This window comes from Papilio polytes, unplaced genomic scaffold (assembly GCF_000836215.1).
Source record: "Papilio polytes unplaced genomic scaffold, Ppol_1.0 DF821956.1, whole genome shotgun sequence".
Lineage (NCBI taxonomy): Eukaryota > Metazoa > Arthropoda > Insecta > Lepidoptera > Papilionidae > Papilio > Papilio polytes.
This window is the reverse complement of record NW_013527248.1, coordinates 2,323,391-2,337,340: the sequence shown is the minus strand read 5'-3', so window position 1 is coordinate 2,337,340 and position 13,950 is coordinate 2,323,391.

The window sequence follows — 13,950 nt, the reverse complement described above, 5'->3', positions numbered from 1 at the left end:
GTGTTTGTACTTTCACCGGAGCCGAAGCCGAATACCATCCCTCAGGGATTAGAGTTTTACGTGTTACATAAGCACTTAGCAACCGGGGAATTTTTTATGAGCCTTTCATATGATTTAAACGAAAGATAATATTAATAAAGGATCAATAACTTTATAGAACCTTTCAAAAGCCTTGTTTTGAAATCTCCACAGACTAAATGTTTCAAGAGACTACGATTTTTTTAGTATGAAAATAAACTCTACTGACCATAGAGTACCAATTTTAATACAATTCATTGTTTTAAAAAATGTAGATGAACGCTCCTTCCTTGTCCTCCACCGATGTCCCGTAGGGGGTGAGTAGTTCTATAAGAAATGTAGCAACATTTCTACGTGAAAATTATGGGATAGTCTGCTCTGAGATTACACAAAGAAATTTATAAAAGATTGCAAACAATCCAGTGTAAATCTAAACAAACTCTTTGTTCCGGTAACAATTTAATTTGTCCCGTAAACATTGTTAAAAAATTATCGGCTTCAAAAGATTGAATGATTTTAATCTAAAGATGTGTTAAAATTATTTTACACTTATCGCTATCTTTCATAGTAATAATCTTAGTTATACTCAGCCCTTAATGACCTTGACCTTGTTGACCTTGAGTCTGATATTTTCTTTAACGGTTAAAAATAAGACTAACAAACACACTGCTTAAAAGTCTGAAGATCGAATTGATTAATATAACTAAATTAACTAAATCAAACACACATTTTTGTCCAAAAAAACTATCACAATTTTACAATTCTCCTAAACAACAACAGCCTGTTGCCAAAAAAGCTACTAATTAGTTAATTAATTACCATTATAATAGATACTGACGGTACATTAATTTCACGCGTCAGATACAGTATTAAATTACACTATTAACAAACAATACCCTTCATCATATTAATTAATGCACTTTGTCAATAACAGCCTTCTTCTGCCGAGTGCGCATCGACCGCGTTATATTAAACTACGTAAATAAGGGGGCAATCTAATTAGTTGACAATTTGATCGAGAGATAAGAGAAGAGATCGTCGGTGCATCAGCAGTTTGAGCACTTGACTTTCATGACGAGTCTTGAGTTCGAATGCCGCCATGTATATGATTTTAGATATTTCCAATTTCATATGTACATAATTTACCCGACGTACTTACGGTTAAGAAAACATCGTGATGAAACCAGCACATAACAGCGAAAAAATTCAAAGATATCTGTGAAATCAATCAACCCGCACTGAGCCAGCGTTGTTGACTAAGACTTAGTCACCCTATCGTAGTATAGGCTCCGAGCCCCTCAGTGGACGTATAGTGAGGTGGTGATGATGATGATGACAGCATGAGAGTCCCCGGATTATCGACTAATTAAAATGATCGGTAGCCATAAAGAAATCACCGTGCGAAGATTTAGTTGACAAGTAAAAAGTAAAGACTATCCCAACGCATGCGGGCAATAACAACTGAAAACTGTTCTCGCATGAGGGCGCTGTCATATAACATGTTATGGAGTACAACGACCGCGTTATCGACTCAACTCATAACAATGTTTGTACGTATATTCCCTAAACCACTGCACTAAAATTAAAATAAACAGCCTGCCGTTTTTAACGAATATTTACTGTATTATTTACAAAATGTGCAAATTTTTACATTCTCTACTTATTATACATTTCTTTCATTATAAATTGCTGCCAAGAACTAATTTTATTAAGTATAAAACATATGACAAAATCTCATATTAAAAAATCTCAAGGAGCTTTTAAAGGAGAATTTATTGTGTTTTATGTGTACTTTGACTGGAGACCACGGCTTAAAGGAGATTAAGGCTTTACGCATAATGTAAGGCACTCAGGGAGCAGTAAATATGTATGAGCCTTTTAAGTTATTTAAGATAATACACGTCTGTAAAGACAAATCCTAAGTATGCGAATAAAAATAGTCTCGCAAGAAAACTATAAATCCATTATTCTATAAAGCCAAACCCAATAATCTATCTGAAGATTAGTTGCTTCAAAACCTTAACAACGAATTCCCTTTCTGCGCCAATCATTTAAAAATAACTATCAAACATTTTGAGACAAATCTTAGGGATGTCACTTAATATTTAATTACACTTAAACATAAACATTAATGTTATTAATATTCTTATCATACTAATCACACTTTTATACTAACATTATAAATGCGAAAGTTTAGATGGATGGATGTTTGTTAGAGTTTGTAGCCTAAACTACTAACGGATCTCAAAGAAATATGACATAGATGTAGAGGATAGTCTTGAAGACCATATAGGCTACTTGGTTTTGTTTTTTTTATTAACCACGCGGACGGAGTCACGAGCGAAAGCTAGTATATTATAAATGTGAAAGTTTAGATGGAAGGATGTTTGTTAAAGTTTGTAGCCTAACGGGCTGAACGGATTTCGACGAAATTTGGTATAGATGTAGAGGATAGTCTAAAAGAACACATAGGCTACTTACTTTTGTTTTTTTAATTCCAAGCGGACGGAGTCGTGGGCGAAAGCTACTGAAAATGTATGTAGACATAATAGCAAAAAAAAAACATTTTAATATAATACTAAGATAAAAGATAGCATTTTCTGTTAAATAAATCAACGCCACCTACAAAAGGCGGGCAACGAATTATAATATCTTGGTAGCAAGCGTGGAACGTCTTTTGTGGAGCCTAAAATACGTCCGCCTTAATACAAAGCGGCGCAATTCCTAATCCAGTAAACACTAAAATCCCTGTATAATACAACGTGATGAGGTAAACATTATCTAAGCAAGCTACCATCCATCACAGCGACGTCTTCATTTTAGTGGACTTACTACAAATTTCATACAAGAAATGTGAATAGAAATTTCGGGGGCGCAGTGGTTAACACTTTGAATGCTACTTCGATTTTTTTTTTTATGTATTGTCGTTTTGCATGACAAGTATGTAGCAATGAATGTGTTAAGCATTGCATTTGCTATCTTCAAGTTCTGTGATCGATCGCTGTTTTACCAAAACTTATCAAAATTTTATACCTACATTTATCTCACGTTTTTAAAGGAAACCATGACTGAGCAATAAACACATATCTTCAGGGATATTCAAACATAGTTAAGTCTTCGTTTTTTTGACCGACTTCCCAAAAGAAGGAGGTACTCAATTCGTCTGTATGTTTTTTTTTTTTTTTATTTTTTTTTTTTTTTTGTGTGTTACGGCATAGCTCCGCCGCTAGTGGACCGATTTTGATAATTCATTTTTTATCCGAAAGGTAATGCTTGCAGGTGGGTCCCATTTTTTTGTTTGATTTTTGGAGTCAAAGACTACGACGTAGTTAAATAGTTTAGCTCAAAATCGCGCGACGAAATTTCGGGTCATTTTTGCTTTCTTTGCTTACGTAGCCTAAACTATAAGATCTACATAAAAACGATGTATGGAAGAATTGTAGCCCTTTAAATTTGCTAAATAAAAGTCCGCGACAGCATATATCTATCTATTAAGGTTGTCGCACAATAACCACTTTTATCATAAAAATATCGCTCGAAATCTATACCCCACTTTAAACGCTATTACTCGTGTTCGGTATGAATCCTTATCCAAATAAATGTGTCTATCATCAAGAGAATTTAATGTAGATTATAAATGCCCTTGGAACTGTATAATTCCGATCAATACTTTAGGAGATATCATAATTAGCAAATTACGAGTCGCAGAAAAAAATACCAACTTGTATCAAAGTTTTCTTTCTTGACTTACGTAGCCTAAACTATAAGACCTACATAAAAATGATGTATGGAAGAATTGTAGCTCATTCAATTAGCTAAATAAAAGTCCGCGATAGCATATATCTATCTCTTAAGGTTGTCGCACAATAACCGTTTGTTTCGCGAAAACCGTCAAATAAATGCAATCGACTTCATTTAAAACGCTTTTATTCTTATTTGGTATGAATCCTTATCCAAATAAATATGTTTTCACGATAGAGTATTAAATGTAGATCATAATTGCCTTTTACAGTATGTAATTCTGACCAATATTCTAGAAGTTATCAAAATATTAAAACTCACGGGCAACAGCGGCGCGCGGCTGGACAGAATTATGAGTGAATGATCGCAACGATGTATTAGATCTTTACTTAATTTCTTATATAATCGATTTAGATAACTCATTCTTTGTTTGAAAGCTAGTGATTATCATACTGCAATGTTTAGATTCACTAAAAATCAAGAAATAAATAAACTTTTTAATAAAAAAACAAAACCGACTTCCAAACAAAATACACTAAAAACAAAACAAAATGCACTAAAAACAGAACAAAATACACCAAAAACAAAATATTCTCAAAAAAACAGTACACTAAAAAGTAACGAAATAATTCCTTGAAAATAGTAAACCTACCTTATTGTAACTGTTATGTCTATATTGTACAATTATTATTACTTTGAAGTCGGTGTCAGTCAATGTAGATTCATTACTTAATTGTTACTATACTTTCAATTGTTAATTGTTATGGTAAAAATGTGGAAACCCTTACGTAGAAATATCACTGCATACCTTGGCTGACACCGACATCAAAGTAATAATAATTGTACAATATAGACATAACAGTTACAATAAGGTAGGTTTACTATTTTCAAGGAATTATTTCGTTACTTTTTAGTGTACTGTTTTTTTGAGAATATTTTGTTTTTGGTGTATTTTGTTCTGTTTTTAGTGCATTTTGTTTTGTTTTTATTAGGCTAGGCTTGAGTCTTATAATGGGAACAAATGACCTTTAAATTCTTATCTTTTCATATGGTATAACAACCATGAAAATATTTTAACATAACAAATCGAAACACGTTCCATTGTTTGGGCAAACAAAACATGAAAAGCGTAGCACCGACAGGCTGCGTTCGACGCGAAGGAAGCCAGCTCCAAACTCGCAGACAAATTGCGACCCGAGCTCTAACTAATGCCGCCCAAACCGTTTACATGACAGTATAATTAATTTACATCGCATTTATTTTTATTTAGGTTAGTTATTTCAACGTATTAAGTGGTTAAATAGTGATTTTAGCTTTGAGTGGAAAATAAAATCCAGAATAAACTAACACAGTATTAACAGATACCTTTTTTACTTGAATTAAACGTCTTAAACACTTTTTCTGTTAAAAATTGTATTTTACAAACATTGTCGGAGTAACAACCTTGTGCTAGCTAGCATGCTGAACAATCTTTTTCTAGTTGTCTTTGCTAAAGAGCCCTTTGCTAGCTGGCCTTGGTGAGCTACACTTTGCTAGCTGGCCTTGCTGAACGGCCCTTTGCTAGCTAGTTTGCTGAATAGCCTTTTGCCAGGTGTTCTTGCTAAACAACCCTTTGCTAGCTAGCCTTGGATAGCTACCCTTTTTGAAAGGCTTCGCAAAAGAAGAAGGTACTCAATTCGTCTGAAGGTTTTTTTTCTGTGTGTTACGGTATAACTCCGCCGCTAATGGACCGATTTTGATAATTCATCTTTCATCCGAAAGGTAGTATCAGCAGGTGGGTTGGCATTTTTTTGTTTGAGTTTTGTAGTCAAAGACTACGACGTAGTTAAATAGTTTAGCTCAAAATCGCGTGACGAAATTTAGGGTCTTTTTGCTTTCTTTGCTTACGTATCATAAACTATAAGACTTACATAAAAATGATGTATCGAAGAATTATAGCCCTTTAAATTTGCTATATTGTCTAGTTACAATTATATTAAGATTTTGTTAAGGACCTTGATTGTATTAGTATGAATTACAAATCTAAATAAATGATAAGAGTAAAGCCCAACAAGTTACGTTTATTTCCGACCGAGTTGCAAATGTTCAAAGGTGGATGATCACCTCGTTGTGCCCACCAGTAGTTTTCCCCAACATACAAAGATGACAAAATAAAGTGGAATTAATTAAGCTTTAATTAATGAACGTAGCTCTGAAGTATCTACACAATATTTAGTATGCTAAAGACGTGGAAAGTAAGCAACGCTACCAACAATTTAGCAAACTGTCTCTACTCTAATGGATTCAGATTATGCAGATGAATGTACACACAGAGTATTACCGACGTTAGCGATTAGAACACTATGAATCACTTTAAATACTTGTATAGATTAACGCCGATAGTTAATATCTTCACACCAAGCTTAATGAATATACAACATGAAATTTACAATAAATCATGCTTTAAAGTCTTTAAATCTGTAGACTATATTAATCGGCAATATTTATAAAGAAAACTTATGTTTAAAACTTATGCATTACTATTATTTTAACGGAATTAAAAAAAAATAACACGGAAGTTACATTCGTTTCTAAAGCATTGCTATTATTTATTATAAGGCGCTTACCACATTTCATGCAATTTAGAATATTCAACAAATTCCTTAGTTTTAGTTTAATTTTAAAATCTAGGAATTACGTAATATTTCACTGAATTACTTCAAACTTTTAATGCAACATAAAAATCAGTTTAATCCTTACTTTAGTATACCTTGCATGCAAAGTTATTTTCCGAACAATGTGACAAACACGCAACTTAAATGTAATTGCAACGTCGTAGAGAAAATTATAGCCTAAGCCACAGGTAAAGCTAGAATCGGCCAGACTGTTACGTGAGAAAAAACACGTGTTCTTGGAACACTGCTATAAATGTGTTGGACTTTTTGTTCAATTGAAAAACTGAGACTAATCGAAATTAAATTGAATAAAAAAACTCTTTTAGGCAAATAAGGGTAGCGATAAATATTTTACACACTTTCATAGTGTTAGGAATAAAATTAGTACCGTGCTATAGAATTGGTGCAACTCTAGTTTATCGGCATAAACGTCACGTCCCTAGCTGACAGCTGTCAATGTCACTAGAAGTATGGATAGATTTGGCGCGCATCCTAAGTCTTGACGAGAAGTATTGCTCTGAGTTAAAAGCGACAGTATCAATTAAATAAGTTGTCTAATAATAGTTTGATAAGTAAGCAATAATCTATGAAATAGATAACCTATTCTTTGTTTTTGTTACTATCACTTTAACGATAATTAAATATTTGTTAGCAGCGCCATCTATTTCAAATATCCTACAAAGAACTTGTTCATTTTTATCTGTGAAAATAAACAAAACAACGAAAATTCAAATTTAAAAATTACAATCCGGACGACGCAGGGTCCGATGGGTCACGCGGGCACTGTGGGTGCGAGCACGTAAATTACGATAATTGTTTCCTTCAACTTCGACCCAACAACCGAAACATTAAAATATGAAATATGTTGGATTGTCTCAATGTGAAGAGGGAAATACCATTACATACCCTAAATTATTTGAATAAAATAATATTTCATCCTACGCGTATGGCAACACGAACGAATAAAACTTACTTATAAAACTAGATTAACAATATTACGTAATTTTATCTACTTTAATACATAATCTGTCAGTTATGAATTTAAACTCATAATTAAGACTAGATTCCAAAACCTGAAAAAAGATCTTATTATTTTCATACCCTCATCATTCTTAATTTGTTAAAAACTAAACACTTATACCTTCATTTTTAAATCAGTTTTCAATCTATACTATTACAATTAGGCGTAAACATACACTTCTTTGTTGCCTAAGATGTTAGTAATTACAGCATATTTTTGAATAACTCTTTTTTTAATAAACTGCCCTACACTTACGTCACGCTTTAGGCTATATATTTTTCGCTATTAAACTTAGGGGGTAAATATTTTGGATAAAAATCCTAATGTGGGAAAGAGACCATAAGTTGCTGCCAACATCAAGGAAGCAAGGTTGTCATCATGTCATGTCATTTTGACATTTGTGATTGATAATTTGACAAATGTAAACAATAAAATAATTTCTTATAATTTCATGCGGATGAAGTCGCACGGGAACAGCTAGTAAGTCATAAAGAGAGTTCAACTCGTTTGAGATACATCTTCTGTGCACAAGTGAGAAACTTTTCAAACATCGGTCGCAATGCAATGCGAAGTTTCTGCCTTTTAAATCTCGAGCACATGAAATCGAACAAGTACTTAGGCCACATTGTAGTAAACAAAACTTTTACCAGTTCTACATCCAAGTTGAAATCTTGTTGGTAAGTACGTTTTTCATTCTTACTTCTTCAATTTTATAAAATTTATTACTGTACATATTATAGTATTTCAGGTACCAATTAAAAGTAATGAAAAAATCATACATCGTACTTCATACGTTATTATTATTATTTTTATTTTAATGTTAAAAATGTGAAAGTTTAGATGGATAGATGGATGGACGTTTGTTAGAGTTTGTAGCCTAAACGGCTAAACGGATTTTGGTGTAATTTGGTATAGAGGTAGATGATAGTCTAGAAGAACACATGGGCTACCCACTTTCGTTTTATTTTATTCCACGCGGACGGAGTCACGGGCGAAAGTTAGTTCTTAAATATAAGTCAATGTCGGCCGAAAATTGAAATATATTGAATTGTAGGCGCGTCTTACAAATCGACAAGCGTGAAGATTTTGATGGAATTTGGAGTTGTGTTGCCTTTTGTGGTTAAATGCTATGCGTTTTAGTATTCAACGCTTAGTAACTATATTAAACTAATATGACAAAGTACGTTCTCGAACTGCTATTACCAAAGTATTTTTATATAAGTCCGTATTTTGTTCTTTTGTCGACTACATATGACTTAGGTTGATATGTACCGTGTTGCGTTTTACTCTTTTTGAGTTCATTATTTCGATGCAAAGTTTAATTATTTAACTTTACAATTTTCACGGAAGTGCAAATATTACAAGTAAATTATTTAAAACATTTGTAATATATACAAAACTAATTACAAGTTGCGAAAATGTCAGACTTAATAACATTAAAAAATTAAAAAAAAACAGTTGGTCAAAAACACAGTTTGATCAGATATTCATAACATATTGTTAAGAAAACAAAAGCCTACTAAAACACTTTAAATAGACTAGGATAACCAACGTCGTCATAAACCGTAGACAAGCTCACAATCGACATATAAAAAGTTTACGACATCAACTAATGTCCTTAGAAGTCGATCGTTCTAACACTAGCAGTATAGACTCTTGAGAATAGAGTAACCGATCTACTGGTCACCAGTCGAGTTGAACGCAAAGAGACAGTTTAGGAGATAAACTCTCCTTTTGTAGAGGGGACAAAAGATATAGTTCCTATATTTGCACGGAAACGTTGACTGGAATTCGCTTTATTCCTTGCAGTCAACAAGCAAGAAACTGGACATTAACAAGAAAAGCCTACGCTATGAAAACGGTACTACTAGGTACAATGTTATAGTTTTATAGTCTTATTTGACCTGTAATAGACCACGCTACTGTTGATTATTAGTAAAACATTTAAAGGAAAATACTTCAAGCTAAAAGAATCTTAATATCTTTGGATATGTAAATATGTAAAAAAAAAGTCTTGCTTTTCTCACATTTAACTTTGAAATATTAAAACTCGACCTATTTTATAGCAAGTATTAATTGATTACAGTCACCTGGTTTGAACCCTCTTTTTCCCACCTTTGTATATGAGAAATCAATTTCACCGTTCTAAAGATTACAAGATAAAAGACGATGACGATACTTTTCAGTATTTTATAAATGTTTTGTTGTATTAACACTTTTAATTATGTTTTTAAAAAACGTATAAAAACAAGCATGTTATTTTAGCTGTTGCTCGCGACTACGTCCCCGTGAAATAAAAAAAAAAAGATAAATTACCTTTCTAAAGGTGAAAGAATATTTGAAATCGGCCTAGTTTTTGAGTTATAACAATACATACAAAATATAAATCTTTCGTTATAATATTAGTATAGGTTTACGTGGATTAAATTTTCATATTTATCTATCTAAATAAGGTGCGATGATTCTATCTGCAAAATTACGTTCATGAAAATCCTTTGTTATATTCTTATCTTGTAAACGAGATTCACGCGAGATATACCAAAACACGCCAAATTAAATGGTTACTTGGTTCGTGTCAAATTGGTTCTTGTTAACATTTTTCAACACTTACGATTATTAAATACCGCATTTTAAACTAATGGAATAATTCACGATAATTTTTCCCTGTTAATACCACCGGCATAAAACTCATGTTGTTATGTTTTTAAACTATTTGTTACTTAGAAAACTTGAAAAGTCCAACTGAATCACACCTCGTCTAAATCGGTTCAGTCATATAACATTTATTCCCACAAACTCATAAGCAAAAAACAAATCCATCTTCCTATATTTAAAATCTTACACTTCTTTAATATATGCTTAATGTTGCTCGGTACTTCATTTGCGTTAAATTAAAAAAACAACAATAATAACATAGTATTGATAACGTAGCTTTTTAACAGTGAAAGAATTTTTAAAATCGGCCCAGTAGTTTTTAAATTATTTTAATACATACAGATATCCAAAAATACAAATTTCCTTTCTATAAATATTATAGAAGTATAGATAAATGGATTCAATGCAAAAGGAATATTAAATTCAAACCACAGCCACGTAAACAATTACAGCGGCACAGACTACAGAAGTATGCAGCGCATCCACTCTGCAGAGATTTAATTGCTTCATTACATATTTGCGGCTCTTCACAAAGTGGACACTTCGTTATTAACGTATGTTACATGAAATTCCTATTCTTGCAATTTTGTTTTTTACTTTTTCAAATACATTTACACCAAATACTTTTTTGGATACTTAGTGATATGTCCATTAAAATATTATGAATCTTACTTATAACATAAATTAATATTTGTATGCATATTACGTATATCCTGAACGTCTCAACGGAGATGAAATTCGGCATAAATGTAGAACAAAATCTTAAAAACATAGGTATAGCGGGGCAACAGCTATTTATAAAAAGAACTTTTACTAAAAGGTTAGCATGGTATGGACATGTTACGATGAGGGATGAATTTCATGTTACAAGACGAACGTTAGTTATGAGTGTAGTACACCAGTAGAGGTAGACCTAGAAAGAGATGGTTATAGCGTGAAAGGTCACATGATCAAGAAGGGAGCGATGACTGAGATGACGGATAATAGTTATTTGGAAGGGGAGATGATGATGAACTTTATTCAAATATTTAAATGCATAATTTTACTGTATTCCTGTATTTATCAATCGAGTGAAAAGTGGATATGTCATTATTGTTTTTAAAAGGTAATATTTATGCATTCGGCGTCCCGCTGGCTGCTTTTACATTTAAATTGCGTTTTCCACTTAATTTCGCTTTAACATTCACATTTCCATTTCATTTTTTTATTACAAAAGAGCATTGAGTGTGAATTTTTTTATTGATAAACGTTCGGCAACTCAAAATAAGATTAATAATTTTTGATTCAATTAAAAAATTAAGCTCGCTACATACCATCAGTTATAACTACACTGTTTAAATGATCAGTCGGATTAACTTACCTGTGTAATCAAAACTAATAACTGTACCGCTTAACTCGTGTGACAGTGGTAGTGCCCGCTTTAACATCTTAGCACAAATAGGCCGGCACGCCCGGTGTAATACCACCACCACACAGAAGACAGCATGAAATGGAAGAAATTCCTCTTTTCTCTTTACCGCCTTTTTCTTATAAAGAGAGGATGGGTAGTGGAAGTTGATTTGACGGGGGAGGAGATTCATAGAAAGGGGAGATATTCTCTTCATGTGTGTCTCCTCCTCTGTCGAATAAGGGTAGGCATCTGCAATTGGGGATGTCTATGGGCAGCGGTCACTTCGCCATTTTGGCAGATTCAGGTTTCCGCTTGCTCGTTTGCCACCTTATGTCATAAAAAAAACTTACAGTATTAATGTTACTCACATAAGTTTTAAAATTTAGTTACTTACGTGAATAGTGTGACTGTTCTGTTAAAGCACTTAAAACTGTTGTGTAAAAAGCAATATTTCCTACTTTGTTAACAGAAAAGTAGGGATTGCCCATTTTTATTTTAAACTAACTGTTGTCTGCGACTTCGTCCACGCAATATTAGGATAAAAGAGTAGCCTATAATATGCCCGTCTATGCCCGTCTACCCATCAGAAATCTATTATTTTTCTTTTGATATTACAAACAGACACTCCCATTTTATTTTATGTATAGATATAGATCGATATAAATAAATAGATTTATTTCAATTACTACACTCGCAGTCATCAACAACAAAAAATACTCAAACTAAAATCCATTACTGCATATGGGTCAAATTGTACGTTAGAACGAGTCCAGATTCTTTAAGTTCTTTCCCAGTATTCAGGTCACATCTCATCAAAAGTAAACTTAAAAACTAAAAACTCTTTACGCAACATTTTCAAAACTGTTACTAAAAAGACACGATCACATTTAGAAGCCAATTAGTACACACTCCATCACACAAAAAAAGAAGTTAGCTACAAAACTAGTAAATTTAAAAGTTACCTCTACACTGAAATTTCTTTTCAAGTCAACAATAGGACTACACACAACTTTAGAATAGCGGTCACATTTTTAAAAGTTGTTGAACATCCGCCCGATATTTGATAGTTTGATACAATATACGTGCCAAAACAATTGAAAACATCTGTCCGACTTTTACGCAGACCTTTTGACTGTCTTTTGTTTGGACGAAGTTAGGATTCGAAACTAATACTGAAGCTGACCTAATCACTGTTATTTGAAGTAAATACACGGCAAAATTTTTTAAGTGAAAATATTAGCATTTTTTTTTATTTACTAATATTTCCTTTAATCATTCCAAGTAAGGTCTAGGCTTATGCTAGAATATGGTTACGACAAAAGTGGAATGGCGGGATTAGAACCCTCACCGCAAGACCCTTAGTCAGTACCCCAAACCATTAGGCTATTGGCGCTTTACCTTCGTGTTTCCTAATAAGAAATATTCAAGTACCCCATTGCTTCTTTCAATTAGTTTTTTACACGAGATTAAGGAATAAAATGTTATAATTTCTCTTATGTATATTACTGAATACTCTAAGGAAATAAGTTAACTGCAAGGCATATTAACAATATACTTGGATATCCATTTTAATTAATATGCACTCAATAATACACAAGGGATTTGATAGAAAAATCCTCTGAGAGAACAAAAAAAAAAACGTTTTCTGCGTTTACTTTTGAAATTCTCGTCACAACGTACTATTAAACAAACATAACAAATTCGAGCTGCAACTTTACTTTAGGTAGCTGTATTAGTTCATTTTGCTCGGTCTTCTATTTTAGCTATCTGGTAGTTATAATGATCCCTAGTTAGAGACCAGTGTTAAAGGCAAACCACTTACACAATTCATTATATATTCGTGGTTTTGGCCGACAGTGAGCGACAATGCTGTGTAAACCATTAACGGGCTCTAATTGCGTACGCTAGTATGTTATTTGTACGCACATACATAACGAATGCCTATAGTATGGCTTTCTATAAAGGATGAATCTGATAAGTTTGTAAATTTAAAAAATAAACTTCAATAAGTAAGATATATGGCGTACCATTTACTTGCTTTGGACACTGACCTCAATATCTTTTCCTGTAACAGTACATGATCTAAGTTAGTATATTACTTAAGTAGAAATCTCTACTAATATTATAAAGAGGAAAGATTTGTACTTTTATATTGATATAACTCAAAAACTACTGGACTAATTACAAAAATTCTCTCACCAATACAAAGCTACGTTATCCCTGAGTAAGATAGGTTGTGCTAAAATTTTTATTTCCGCGCAGGCGAAGACGGGAGCAATAGCTAAATAGAATAAACTGATACAAGCTAAAATCAAGCTATACAAAGTTTAGTCTAACGTGAATATGTAACTGTCGGTCGAGATATGTTTGCATCGCAAACTGGTAACTTTATTGCGGCCTGCGACGCAGCGACGACGAAGTTTCTGACTTTTAAATCTGTTCGAATAAACCAAAGCAAACATATTCAATAC